Source organism: Canis lupus, chromosome X, assembly GCF_003254725.2.
Source record: "Canis lupus dingo isolate Sandy chromosome X, ASM325472v2, whole genome shotgun sequence".
Lineage (NCBI taxonomy): Eukaryota > Metazoa > Chordata > Mammalia > Carnivora > Canidae > Canis > Canis lupus.
In genome coordinates, this window is record NC_064281.1 from 28,326,122 (window position 1) to 28,339,176 (window position 13,055).

Below are 13,055 nucleotides of genomic sequence, written 5' to 3' on the forward strand. Positions count from 1 at the left end.
ATGCTCTCCTCTTGGGCTGCATGAATATTTGCACTCATCACTTGACAACTAATATCAAGAAATACACACCTAACTCAGGATAGAGTAAGTAGCAGACCCATAAAGTAATATTTCTTATGAATGCCTAGTAATAGGTAGCAATGTAATTTCAACTTACTGAATTTCTTGGCCCTGGAAATTAGATATAAAGATTCTGTAGTTAAATGAGAATTTTGTTTTATGTATTGAACTTAATGAGATCTAAAATTTCCTAAGATTTCAAATTTAAGCTAGAGAGGAAATACACCCTAATGCTTTGAAAATGTTTGGTTTAAATTTCAATTTATATAGTAATGGCCTGTGCTTACTTTAAAATTATTACTTTTTCATTTTTTTAAAAATTTATTTATTTGAGAGAGAGAGAGAGCACAAGCGAGCACAAGCAAGCATGTGGGAGGGGGAGGGGCAAAAAGAGAGGGAGAGAGAAAATCTTAAGTAGACTTGGTGTTTTTTGTGGAGCCTGATGCAGAGCTCGACCCATGGATTGATCCCACAACCCTGAGTTCACAATCAGAACCCAAATCAAGAGTTGGATGCTTAACCGACTGAGCCATCCAGGGTGACCCACTTCAAAATTATTTGTAAGCAACAGATTCTTCTTTTTAGAGGGAATAAATTCAAAGTGATATTAAAAACGTATCCACTAACAAAAGGCAATTCACATCTGTGAAGTTACCTGTTTTAGGTGGAAAATACCCTTATGTTGCAACTCACATATTGGATCCCTGTGTTTTTCTTTTCTTAGAGTGTACAGACATACACACACACACACACACACACACACACACCGACATACCATGAAAGCCGGGTTTCCTCTTAAAGAAAAAAAAAAAAACTCCCCAAAATGGCTCCAAATGAATTCTGACTATAGAATTGAGAGCCAGATATTCTTTCTCCTTCTATGTGCAAACACTGCACTCCCTTTTACATACATAGGAATTTACATTTGGCAGAACTCTGAAGCTAACACAAGCATATATCAGATATGTAAGTATTTGAATATCTACAGCAATTGATTGTGTTATTTGCTAAGAGATACTACATTCAGAATATATGTATACAATTTTAATGGTTTCCTGCAATTGGAAAGATATGTGGCATATTAATCAATTAGTATCCTTTTTGAACTTATATTATGAAAGGTACATTTTTGTTAATTGTAAGTACTGAGGATTCCAAAAGGGACTTTGTATCTGGGTAATACATTTTAACATAAACTACTGAAACACACATGCAAAACACAAATGCACTGTATACCTGGCCTGCAGGCTGAATCAATAGACTATGCCATTTTTAGAACTCTGCATGTATATGTGCATAATTGTATTTTTTAAAATTTTTTTTTTTTTTTTAAGATTTTATTTACTTATTCATGAGAGACACACAGAGAGAGCACGAGAGAGGCAGAGACACAGGCAGAGGGAGAAGCAGGCTCCATGCAGGGAGCCCGATGTGGGACTCGATCCTGGGCCTCCAGGATCAGGCCCCAGGTGGAAGGCAAGCACTAAACCGCTGAGCCACCCAGGGTTCCCGTATTTTTAAAAATTATCTGAAATTTTCTAACACTATATTACTTCTAAAGTATTAGATGTCATTATCAAGTGGTTTACGTGAAAATAAATTTATAAGTAATTGATTGCTTTTTTCCATTACTTTTGGATATGAATTAATTCAATACACATTTATTTAGCTTCTTGCTAAAATATAATAATATTCTAAGGTCACTGAAAATATAAGCACATATAAGACATTATTTGTTATATCCAGAAAGAGGTAATCTAGAAGTAGAGATAATATAATAAATCAAATTATAATGCAAATAATATGGACTCAGTTACCAAATATGTGAAGTAGGAATGGTAATACATTCCTTCACCAAAAATTTAAGAAGACTTACATTATTTATAAGAAATATTATGATCATCATCATTTATTATAAAAGATAATGGATATACACAAATTATTTGTTCAGTGGTAGAATCTGATTTCTAGATGCCATGGATTAATATTTATCCTCTATTTCTCATTCATAGTGTATATTTTCAATTTTCAAAATTGTATACATTTTTGCAATGTGATCCCCAGGCAGAAGAATGTCTATGAGTTTAAAATAGGTAAAACATATTTAAAAAAAACCCATATTATTCAAGGCCTAGATTATTTCCTGATTGGGTAGTTCTTTACTTTTGGCATATAAAAGTAAAAAATTGGCCAAATAATCCACTTTAGTTGAAGATAATACAATAATTCATGCTTTCACTAAGAACAAATTAATCACAGAGCTATCATCATATATTGTCATGGATAAAATGAGTCTATATCATGTCTTTTTCTTGGTTAAAGTTTTCCAAGTCAAAAGAGATTGTCATGATGTCCCATGAAAACCTTTTATATACAAATAATGTACTCAAAGATAAAATATTAAAGAAAAAGTTATTATATTAGTTTTGCAGAAACTCAATTTCATTTTGAAATTGGGTCAGAGGGCTCACTACTTCGGTAAATCACTATCATCACTCAAGCTAGTTTTTCTCATAAAATGCCTGGGTGTACCAGATGTATGGATTTTTGTAATGCATGAAAAGAGTGTTAACATAATGCACAAAGTGCAGTTCATATTCACTTGTCAATAAAACACTTACAAACATTATTTTTAATGCAAAAGATTCCACCTAATAAATATGGATAGGCTGTTAGACTGACTCAATAGAAGCTATTTTTGTTTTAAGGGACCCTCCAATTCCATATGTCTGAGTCATTCAATAGACATTTGTCACCCTGAATTTGGGCACATGTGCAATGGGCTCTATGCTTGTGCACATAGTTACCCAGCGACTAACTTTCCTTTTATAAATTAGCTCCATTCCAGATTAAAACAGATGAAAGATTTCCAGTCATTGTGGCCAGATCTCAGGGTGGAAAATGAGCTCGGGAAGGCAGCTATCTGAAACTGAATACTCCCTGGAATGGACATTCTGTTCTAAGTCCCCTTCAGGGAAACTCCAACAATAGCTCAAGCAGAGGCAAACAGTTGTCTTCCAGGTAGTCCAAGCCAACCTTTCACTTTCTTAACACTCTGTTCTCAGACATGCAGCCAGAGATTTAAAACTCTTGTACTCACATCAAAGAATAGCAGACCCAGCATGCACATACTGTACAAACAGAAGCGATTCACTTAATTTCTACCCTCCCTGAATCTCTCACTTGTATTAATTTGAACTCCAAAGAGATGTCAGCTTTGTAGTCCCTCAAAGGAATCCCCACAAGTCAAGCTTCTTTTTTAACTATAAGTTTCTTTTGAGACTAAGAAAAAAATTGGGAAAACTAATTTCAGAGATAAACCAAAAATACCACCAATTATATGAATAATCTAAATTAAGCAAAAGACATTTTATTCTGAGGTTTATAACTTTTATAATTCATTGAGCTCTCAGAAAAAAATGATGTACTAAGAATTATCCTACACTGTTTTATTAGTTATCGTGTGTGTGTGTGTGTGTGTGTGTGTGTGTATGTGAATACAATAATACACACCAATATTCACTGCTACGCATGAGCCATTTTCAACCTGGACATCTGAGTTCCAAAAACACAATGATTTCTTGACCAAAGAACAGTCAGATGGTTGCTGTGGTATTTAATCATTCATATATGTGCCTACAAGCAATCAGGCACAAGGAACCCATAGATAACAGGCACAAACGCTCCTCTCAAGGAGTAAGGGAATGAGTCAGAAGCCACCTGATATTGGCAATAGAGGATAAAATTACTGGCGCAGAATTATCTACAGTGAGTTTTCATTAAGAACGCAGAACAGGGATCCCTGGGTGGCGCAGTGGTTTGGCGCCTGCCTTTGGCCCAGGGCGCGATCCTGGAGACCCGGGATCGAATCCCACGTCGGGCTCCCGGTGCATGGAGCCTGCTTCTCCCTCTGCCTGTGTCTCTGCCTCTCTTTCTCTCTCTGTGTGACTATCATAAAAAAAAAATCCTTAATTCATTTAAAAAAAAAAAAGAACGCAGAACAGAGATACCTCTCTTGACCTAGGGCAGTCAGGAATGCTTTTTAATGATGTTCTATAAACAAACACTAAAATAATGAATAGAAATTGTTAGTAGAAGATATGGGGTGATAATGTTTTTTTTTTTGTTTTGGGTTTTTTTGTTTGTTTTGTTTTTTGTTTTTTTTTTTTTAAAGAACATTCCAGGAAGTTGGAACTAGTCATAGGTATGCAATTACATGACTTATTTCTGGAACCACAAGTTTCTGGCTGGAAAGAAGCGTACACGGAGGAGAACAGCAGATAAAAAGGTGAGAGACATGAGCACTAGGGCCTTGGATTTTACCCTGTAGCTAGAGGATTCTCTGTAGGCTGCTAAGCTACAGGCACAAGATCTAGTTTGTGTTTTAAAAACGCGACTGGGGTAACAATGAGAAGGATGGATCTGTTTAAGACCAGATTAAAGCAAAGAGATCTCAGATAAACATATACACACAATCAGAGATCATCTCTTGCTCTGTGCATCTGTTTAAACAATTTGTCATCTCTTTGGAAGTTAAAAGCAAATTAGCTATTCATTAATATTGATAGTTAAAATAATAGAAAGTACAAAACCTGTCCACTTTATGGACACTTTGTCAATGACCAGGGAACACCCCTTCCTAATGCCTACATTAAGTAATGTTGTGAAGCAACATTATCATCTCTAATTTTTTCTTGAGGACAATCAATATTAAGCTCTGCACCAGGCACTCAATAAATAAATAAATACTGGCATGTCCATGATTAATTAACTTGATAGGTAGAGTTATGTTGAAAACTCAAGTAGTCTCTGGGCTTGTCCAGTTACCATGCCTGTGGACCAGCATAATTTCTAAAATGCCAGCCCTTCTCATCCAGGCTTTTTTTTTGGTCATAAACAATCTGAAGCACAATACCTCACAAGGTAGGACATTTAGAACAAGGCTTAAATCACTATGACATTTTGTTCAATAAGTGATGCATGTTCCCCTATAATAGAAATGGATTGCATTCTAGTGGGTTAGCATTAAACCATTCTTTGTATCCTAAGTGGTAGATTTATTAATTTACAAGACTTATCTGTTGATTAGGTCTGGTGATGACACACTGGCCTTCAGGATACTGAGGGCTTATTAAAGGTTGAATGCTGTATTTATTTTATTTTATTTTTTGTAGTAAGCATGAAGTCAAAGAAAGTTGCAAACAAATAATGCAGGTATGTCTTGGGCAACCTTCACCCCACCTCCTACAATGCTGACACCATGGACAACTATAGTACAATATAACAATTGGGAAATTATTTGTGTAATTCAGGTTCTTCAAATTTTTACCAGTTATACATGAACTCATTTGTTTTCTTCTGTTGGTATTTGTGTGTATGGATGTTTGTGTGTGTAGTTATGCACGTTGTTATCAAGTATAGTCTTGTACAACAAATGCAACCATCAAGACACAGAATAGGTCTATCACCACAGGTTCTCTTCTGGCACCCCTACATAGAACACACCCCACATTCCTAACATGTGGAAATGAATAATCTGTTCTTGATCTTCATAAATTTGTTATTTAAATAATGCTATATAAAAGGAATTGCATAGTATGTAACCTTAGAGGTTTTTTTCTTTTTTTCAAGTATGGTACCCTTGAGATCCATGAGAGTTGTTGTATTAACAATAGGTCATTTCTTTGTATGGCTGAGTAGTATTTCATGATATGGATGCATCATTTCTTCTACATCCACCCATTAGTGGATATGGGAGTTATATCCAATTTCTGACTATTACAAAGAATGCCACTATGAACATTCTTGTATAGGTTTTGTTGTGAACATCAGTTTTCTTTTTCTGGGATAAATACCAGAATGGAATTGCTGGGTCATACAGTGATTATGTGTTGAGTTTTAGAAGCTGAGCTGTTTTTCTAGAATGGCTGTACCATTTTACATTCCCACCAGGATTGTTTGAGAGATCCAGTTTCTTTGCATCCTTGTTGGCTTTAGTGTTGTCACTTTTTTCCAATTATTCTTGAGAAAAATTATACAAAGTGCATAACATTATGGTCTGATACAGATAGTGAAGTGATAACTACAATCAAGCTAATTAACATACCATCTTCTCACATAGTTATCTTTTTCATGATGAGAGCACCTGAAATCCATTCTTATAGCAAATTTCCATTATTCAAAACAGTATCATTAATGATAGCCACCATGCTGTACATCAGATCTTTGTACTTATTCATCTTATATAACTGCAACTTTGTACCCTTTGACCAACATTTCCCCATTTTCTCTATTTCCCCACCCCTGGTAACCACCTTTTTCTCTCTGCTTCTGTGCATTTGACTTTTTGAGGTTCCACATATAAGTGAGATCATGCAGCATTTTTTTTCTTTCTGTGTTTGGTTGACAGTTGTCTTTTCCTTATAAAATGGAAAAGGTGTTACTAACAATATATTTTTCCACAGTATAATCTATTTTTCGTTGCAAAATTCTTTTGCCCTTCCTCAGAGAAATAATTTAAATGTGCTTTGAGTCCCCTCACCCTTCTATACTCTAGGACAAATTACTTAATGGTCAGTGCTGATTTTTCTCTAAGACATCTTAAAATAAAATCACTACTTCTTCTTCACACCCAAATACATATTGCAAGCTCTTCTAGGTTATAAAGAAGATGTATCTCTTCTTCAAGAGACAAATTGGCAAAGATAAGAAGAGTAAACGAGTGATTTTTCCCGGATATTCACAGCCAGCCAGTTGAAAGAGGAAAGGAAAGCATCAACTGTAAGAGACAGGAAAAAAGGAAGAGACTAGTGTGGAATCAAGGACGGATATCATAGGTGTGAAAGAAGCAGTTAACACTGATGAGGGCCCCTGTGAATTACCAAGATAGATGAAGAAAAAATGTCTGTGTGTTAGAGATAGTAAAAATAAAATACAATAAGACCCAATACAAAAAAAAAATCTTCATTATTTATTTATATATGTTAAACTTCAGCCAGAACTAAAGTGCCTTTGTTGTTATATAAAATGCAGTCAAATTATCATTATTATTATTATTATAACATGTTCTTTTATGTAAATGGCTACAATTACAGCATGCAACAAATATTACACACCAATTCATTTGTTAAAAAAATATTTATGTGCCTGGTTCTGGAAAAACAGTGGTGAGCAAACAACGGAGATATTCACATTCATGGAACTTACCATGTACTCGGAGTGATAAGCATTGATTGGTAACAAACACACACAGTGTGTGTGTATGCACGCATATGGAATCAAGACAATGCTATGTGTTATGACATTATATTGTATGGTAGGGGCATTTTATCTGCTCAAGTAATTCTGACATCTTCCCAGAGGGAGTGGCTTATAAGGAAAAAGTGGTATTAGCTAGGTCAAACAAAAGGGTGAGGAAGGTTCTGGAGAAAGAGAAAAACGTGCAAAAGCCCTATGGTAGGAAGTGAGGTCTATTCAAGGAACAGAAAGAAGACCAGAAAAGCAGTAAGAAAGGGGCAACATTACAAGGGATGTGACAGGAGAGGAAGTCTAGATCTTGTTCTGTTTTGTTTTGCTTTCCTAGCAACGAGCAGAAGTTACCAAAGTGACTGAATGTGCGCTAATATTGTCTAACTTAGATGACTGGGCGGGTTTTAGAGAACAGATTAGAGGGAATGGGGAAGAGGCAATACAAAAAATGAGAATGGCTATTGCTGCTGTATTTCTAGGGAGACAAAGCTACTTGAGCTGGGCTAATGGTAGAGGAGATGAAAAGAAGTGGATCAAAAGTTACTGAGGAGATAAAACCCCAGTAATTAATGGGTTAGACACAAGTGGTTGAAAGATAAGAGTTTCAGGGATGTAATAGGTTTCAAGAGCTTGTGAAACTGGAATCGTAGCACCATTCACTGATAAAGGGAACAATGAGAAAATATCGAGTTTCATGGACAGAGGGAAAATTTTGTTTGGGGCACTTAGAGTAGAGGTGACTTTGTCACATGCAAATGGAGATGCCAACCAGGCGGTTGAAACTGCAGTTCTGGAATTTACTAGAGAAATCTGAGCTGGAGGTATAACTTGGTTAGTTATCTCCACATACGTGTTAATAAGTCATGGGCATGAGTGCAATGACCAAGGAAGGGATTACAGAGAGAGAAGACACTCATGCTGGGAATGAGCCCTGAGGAATCCTAATATTTAAAGGTTGATTAGAGAGAATTATCTTGTAAAGTAGATTGAACAGAAATACCCAAAGAAATGGGAACAAAACCAGGAGAGTGCAATGCACAGACCTCAAGGACATACAACAGTATTAAAAAGGAAGAAAACAATCAATATTGGTACTGGTACAAGTTCAAGAAAGCACATGGAAATTATCTCAGTTTTAATGACATGATAGTCTTTACTTCACTTGAACTACAACATCAAATGAAGTTGGAATTAAGAAAAATAACAAAACCATAAAATTTTAAGGAAAAATACCAATCTAGTCCAACTGATGGATATAAAGTATAGAAAAGTAATATTTTTGTTTTTTTGTATTTATCATACTTTGATAGTATGATAGTCCCACTTATCCCATTTTCTTGAGAAAATTATCAAAAAATCCTAATAATATTTACCTCTAATGTTTAATATTAAAATTAAATGACTGATAGCTCCTTAAGGAATAAGTAAAATATTAAACCACAACTGTTTATTATACTTGGGAAGTGATATTGGGATGTAATAGTTTTTTTTTCTTTTCCCAATTTTGTTGTAGTGTTTACGTTTTCTGAATGAAGCACTATTTTCAGTTTTAATAGTACTTATTGATTTTATAAATACTAGTCAGGTCAAGCATTTTTGTATGCAAACCACTTAATTTCTAGACTGTGTGTGTGTGTGTGTGAGAGAGAGAGAGAGAGAGAGAGAGAGATCTATTCATGCTAGTAATATTGAATAGTGCTATACACATACAAGGTACTGTCAATAACTATTCAGGTAGGATAGATTAAAGCCTCATTAATCCTTGTCTATGCATCACCACCCCTTCTACTCATTCTCTAATTTACATCTCCATATCCTCATACTCTAAAGCCTATTTATAGAGGTAGATTCTTTGATGAAAACCTCCATAATCACATCAGCCATAAGTAGTCATTTATGGCTGATTTGTACCATGCTCTGTAATTCTCTTGACACACTATAGTAGTCGTATTTGTATGCATGTGTGTATGAGCCTGTGTATGTGCACCTACAGAGTTATAATCTTGAAGAAGTCAGAGAGAACATAGCAGGTGTTTGCTAATGTTTAGCTACAAGCAAGTAAAAACCTAACAGTAAAAAAGTTGCTCAATAACATATTAATATTCCATCTAGTCTTACTTTCCCCAAAGCTAACTGATAAGTACATTATACTCATCCATGACTAAATTTCAATTACTCAAGTGCCTTCTATTGCTTCAGTACAATTCTAGTTTTATTTAAACTGAACTGTCAATGTTTTCTAAGTATTTTTGCCATTTTTCCAGATTTAAGAATAATCAATTTTACTAATGGTTCTCAAGAAATTTTAGACATTTCTCCAATAAGCATCTATATTAACTAAAATAGCATTAAATAAAGTGCAAACTTACCTTGTCATATCTATGCAATTCTGTATTCTCTAAAGGATGATTTTTCATATTGCTTAACAACTCTGACTGAGCAATTGAAATTCAGACTATGATAAATGTTTTACACTGAAGTCTCATTTCATTATACAGCAGTCAGTTGAAATGGGGTTTCCGAAGAAGGTATTTTTAGGAAGTGCAGAGTACAGGAAAAAGCTGAATACATTACACAATTTAAATATTTATTGAAGCTTTTCTACTAAGGCAACATTTTGGTGATATCTCACAGAAATAGCAATATGGGAAAGGAAATTAGAGGTAAATAGATGGCAGAGACTGTGGAAACCAAGACACCTGGTGTTGCAAGTGAGATCCTCATTCATAAAGTCATTAAATGGGAGATTGAAATAACACTCCTCTTGACTGAAGTATTACTTTCCTTAGGATTTATCATCCTACCTAGATGCTTCTATAATTTCTTGGCATGCTCTTGTCTCCATATTGAATTCCTGACCTCCTTTTCACACTCCATGATCTTTGTAGTTGGTCTCATCCATACTTCATGGCTCAATATATCAAGTCCTCAATAATGACTTTGTTTTTAGGCTCACAGCCCCTACCTATGGTATGCATGCTCTTCATATGAAACTTTGCATCCACACCTCCCAATCCTTCCCATCATTCCAGCAACCCTTGAAGTCTTCTTGTAAATGGCACCATTATACACCCAATTCTACGTGCCATGGAAGACACCACATCCAATTTGACACCAATTCCTATTTACTCTATCTCATAACTAAATCTTGAATAAATCCACTTCTTTCAACTTCACTGTCAGCATTCTAGTCAACACCACCTTCTTACCCTTGGAGAAACTGCCAGATTGATAGCTCTTTATCTCTTTATCTACTTTTAATACCTCCTAATCTCTTTTTTTCAAGAAACAGAATGACAGTAAGGAAAAAAGCCCCACAAATATGTTCATATCACTGTCCTACCTGAAACCCTAAAAGGCTGTCCACTGATTTTACTACAAAGAAGAAAATTCCCATGGCCTCTGAGGCTCTGAGATGCCAGCTCTCATCATTTTAGCCACACATCTGTGCCAAGATTTCCCTGACTTATGATACTCAAGGAAAATTCACCTTCTTCTAGTTCTTTCATCATACCAAGGTCTATCCTCACATAGGTTGTTCCTTCTGAATGTAAACATTTTTCCTCTCTCTTTTTTCCTTTGACCGGTCTTCTTCATTTCCATCCTTCTTTGTGCTACTGTGAATGTAACTTTCCTAGGGATCTCTCCCCAATTTCCAATACTAGTCTAGGTCTCACTATGATAGATTCTTATACTAACGTGTGTTTTATTCTCCAACCCTTATCTCATACACAATTTAAATAGTGTGTGACTATGTGGATATTCTCTTCTGAATTCTAATCTCAGTGAGTTCACTTGTTTAGAACCGCATCTCCAGAGAATAGTATGGTACCTGACACAAAGTAGGAACTCAATATATACTAGCTGCATGAATAAATGAATAACAAACTGTTTCTTTTTTAAACAATGATCACCCAAACCCAATACAGTACACACTTTACAGAGTCACTTCTTTTAATACTTTTATTTCTGGATTTCTTTTGAGAGCAACTCTATTTCCAGACATTTAAAGTAAAACACTGCAAAATCCACAGGCCTGAGCAAAGCAAACTCCGTGATAACACTTGGGGCTCTCTGACATAGCCCATTAGAGATGGGGTGTGTACACCTAATCCAAAGGAATCCTCTAGCTCTTCAGCAGCTGTTCACATGGCTCCTGACCTGCCCTTCAGGCTCTACTAAATCAGGATTCCCCAGCTGTCTGAGCTTCCAGTAAGCTCTTTCAGTTAACCAGCTACAAGCCAACACTGCTTATATCTAGTTGCACTCTGTAGTCAGGTTTTCCTTTTTCCTTCCAAGTTATTTCCCAATATATGGGAGCCACTGGGATTCATAGACAATTTTATCAGTTCCTCAGCCATTTTGATAACATTATTTCTAATACTGCCTCATTAAGCATCAGTATAAAAAGGAATTACTCAACTTGCCTTTGATGAAAATACTTAGGCAGTTCTGATTCCGTGATTTTTCTCTTTCGTATTTCTTTAGTTTGACCTCACACAGTTTCCAAGGCTAAAAATCTATACTTGTAACAGTGTCACTGACTCCCGTGCCCTTTAACTCAGCACTCAGCTCACGCTAAGGTAGTACTGCTGCTGTAATCTGATAAAGGAGCAGACAAGTTGTGTGCAAATAAAGATGGGTGCCAAGAATGAGCAAAAAGCCACTGATGTTTATGCCCTTTTATGGTCCTGATTCAATGACAGTCTTAGCCAAAAACAGAGTGGGAGGGCGGGACAGCAATTTAAAACTAAACAAAGCAAAAGCCAAGGAGAGAGTGAAAACACTGAAAGGGTAACTCCTTTATTTGTCCATAACTGGAAATAATATGAGACTATTATAATGCTTATTGTGCCCAATTAATACTGGTCTTTTAAAAACATCAATTGTTTCATAGTGGTGGAGATAAAGTACATTTAAAAGTTGAAAGTAAGCTGGCCAAATACCATACATTATGTTGGCATATGTAGATTCCTTGCTTGTTGCAATGCCAATGCCCATGAATGGGCTATTTATTAAGTATAAACTAAGAGCATGATAATTCAAACATCTATTTTTTTCAAACATCTACTTTTTAAATGTTTCTTTAAAATCATGTTATGCCTGTTTGAAATCCATTTAAATATCAACTTTCTCACTTTATTACATGAGTAAGCATTGGCTTTCATAATATACTCTAACATTTCTCCTATTCATTACAACCAAATTGCATACTAAAATAAATAAAATAATAAACTAAGTAAAAATAGCAGCAAAGCTCTTCCTCAGATTCTTGCACTTGAACAATAACATAAAACTAAATATATTTAACTAGCCTTCGATATACTTCAGATTTCAAAACTGACATGTAAAAATCAATTTTTCAACATTTTCCTTAAAATTATATGGAATTCTATTTTTTCCCTAAAATTATATGGAATCAAAATATTGAATTAAGAGTTCTGGAAGAGTCATTTATGAACAATGAAAACAACAGCAGCATCAACATTTTACTAGCATAGCAGAGAAATGACAGTTTCATTCCAGTTACAGGATAATTGTCAATTCGCCCCCACCTTCCGTTACTGAAGAATGGCGTGCATAATACAAAGCTAAAGTGAGGCACTGAGGCAGAAGGCAAAAGATAATAAAGGAGACAGGGAAGAAATTGATTTCCAAACTCAATCCAGACTGCTAGGAACACTTTTTTTCTCAGGGCTTAATATCATTACAAACACTATGCAAAATCCCTCCGGGGATTGTAAGAC

At 35.3% G+C, this 13,055-nt stretch overlaps 1 protein-coding gene across 12 annotated transcripts in view; it reads right to left on the reverse strand.

Moving 5' to 3' along the window:
- DMD (dystrophin) overlaps window positions 1-13,055 on the reverse strand; it is a 2,170,621-nt gene that overhangs the window by 2,040,788 nt on the left and 116,778 nt on the right. The gene's annotated exons all lie outside the window — the stretch shown is intronic.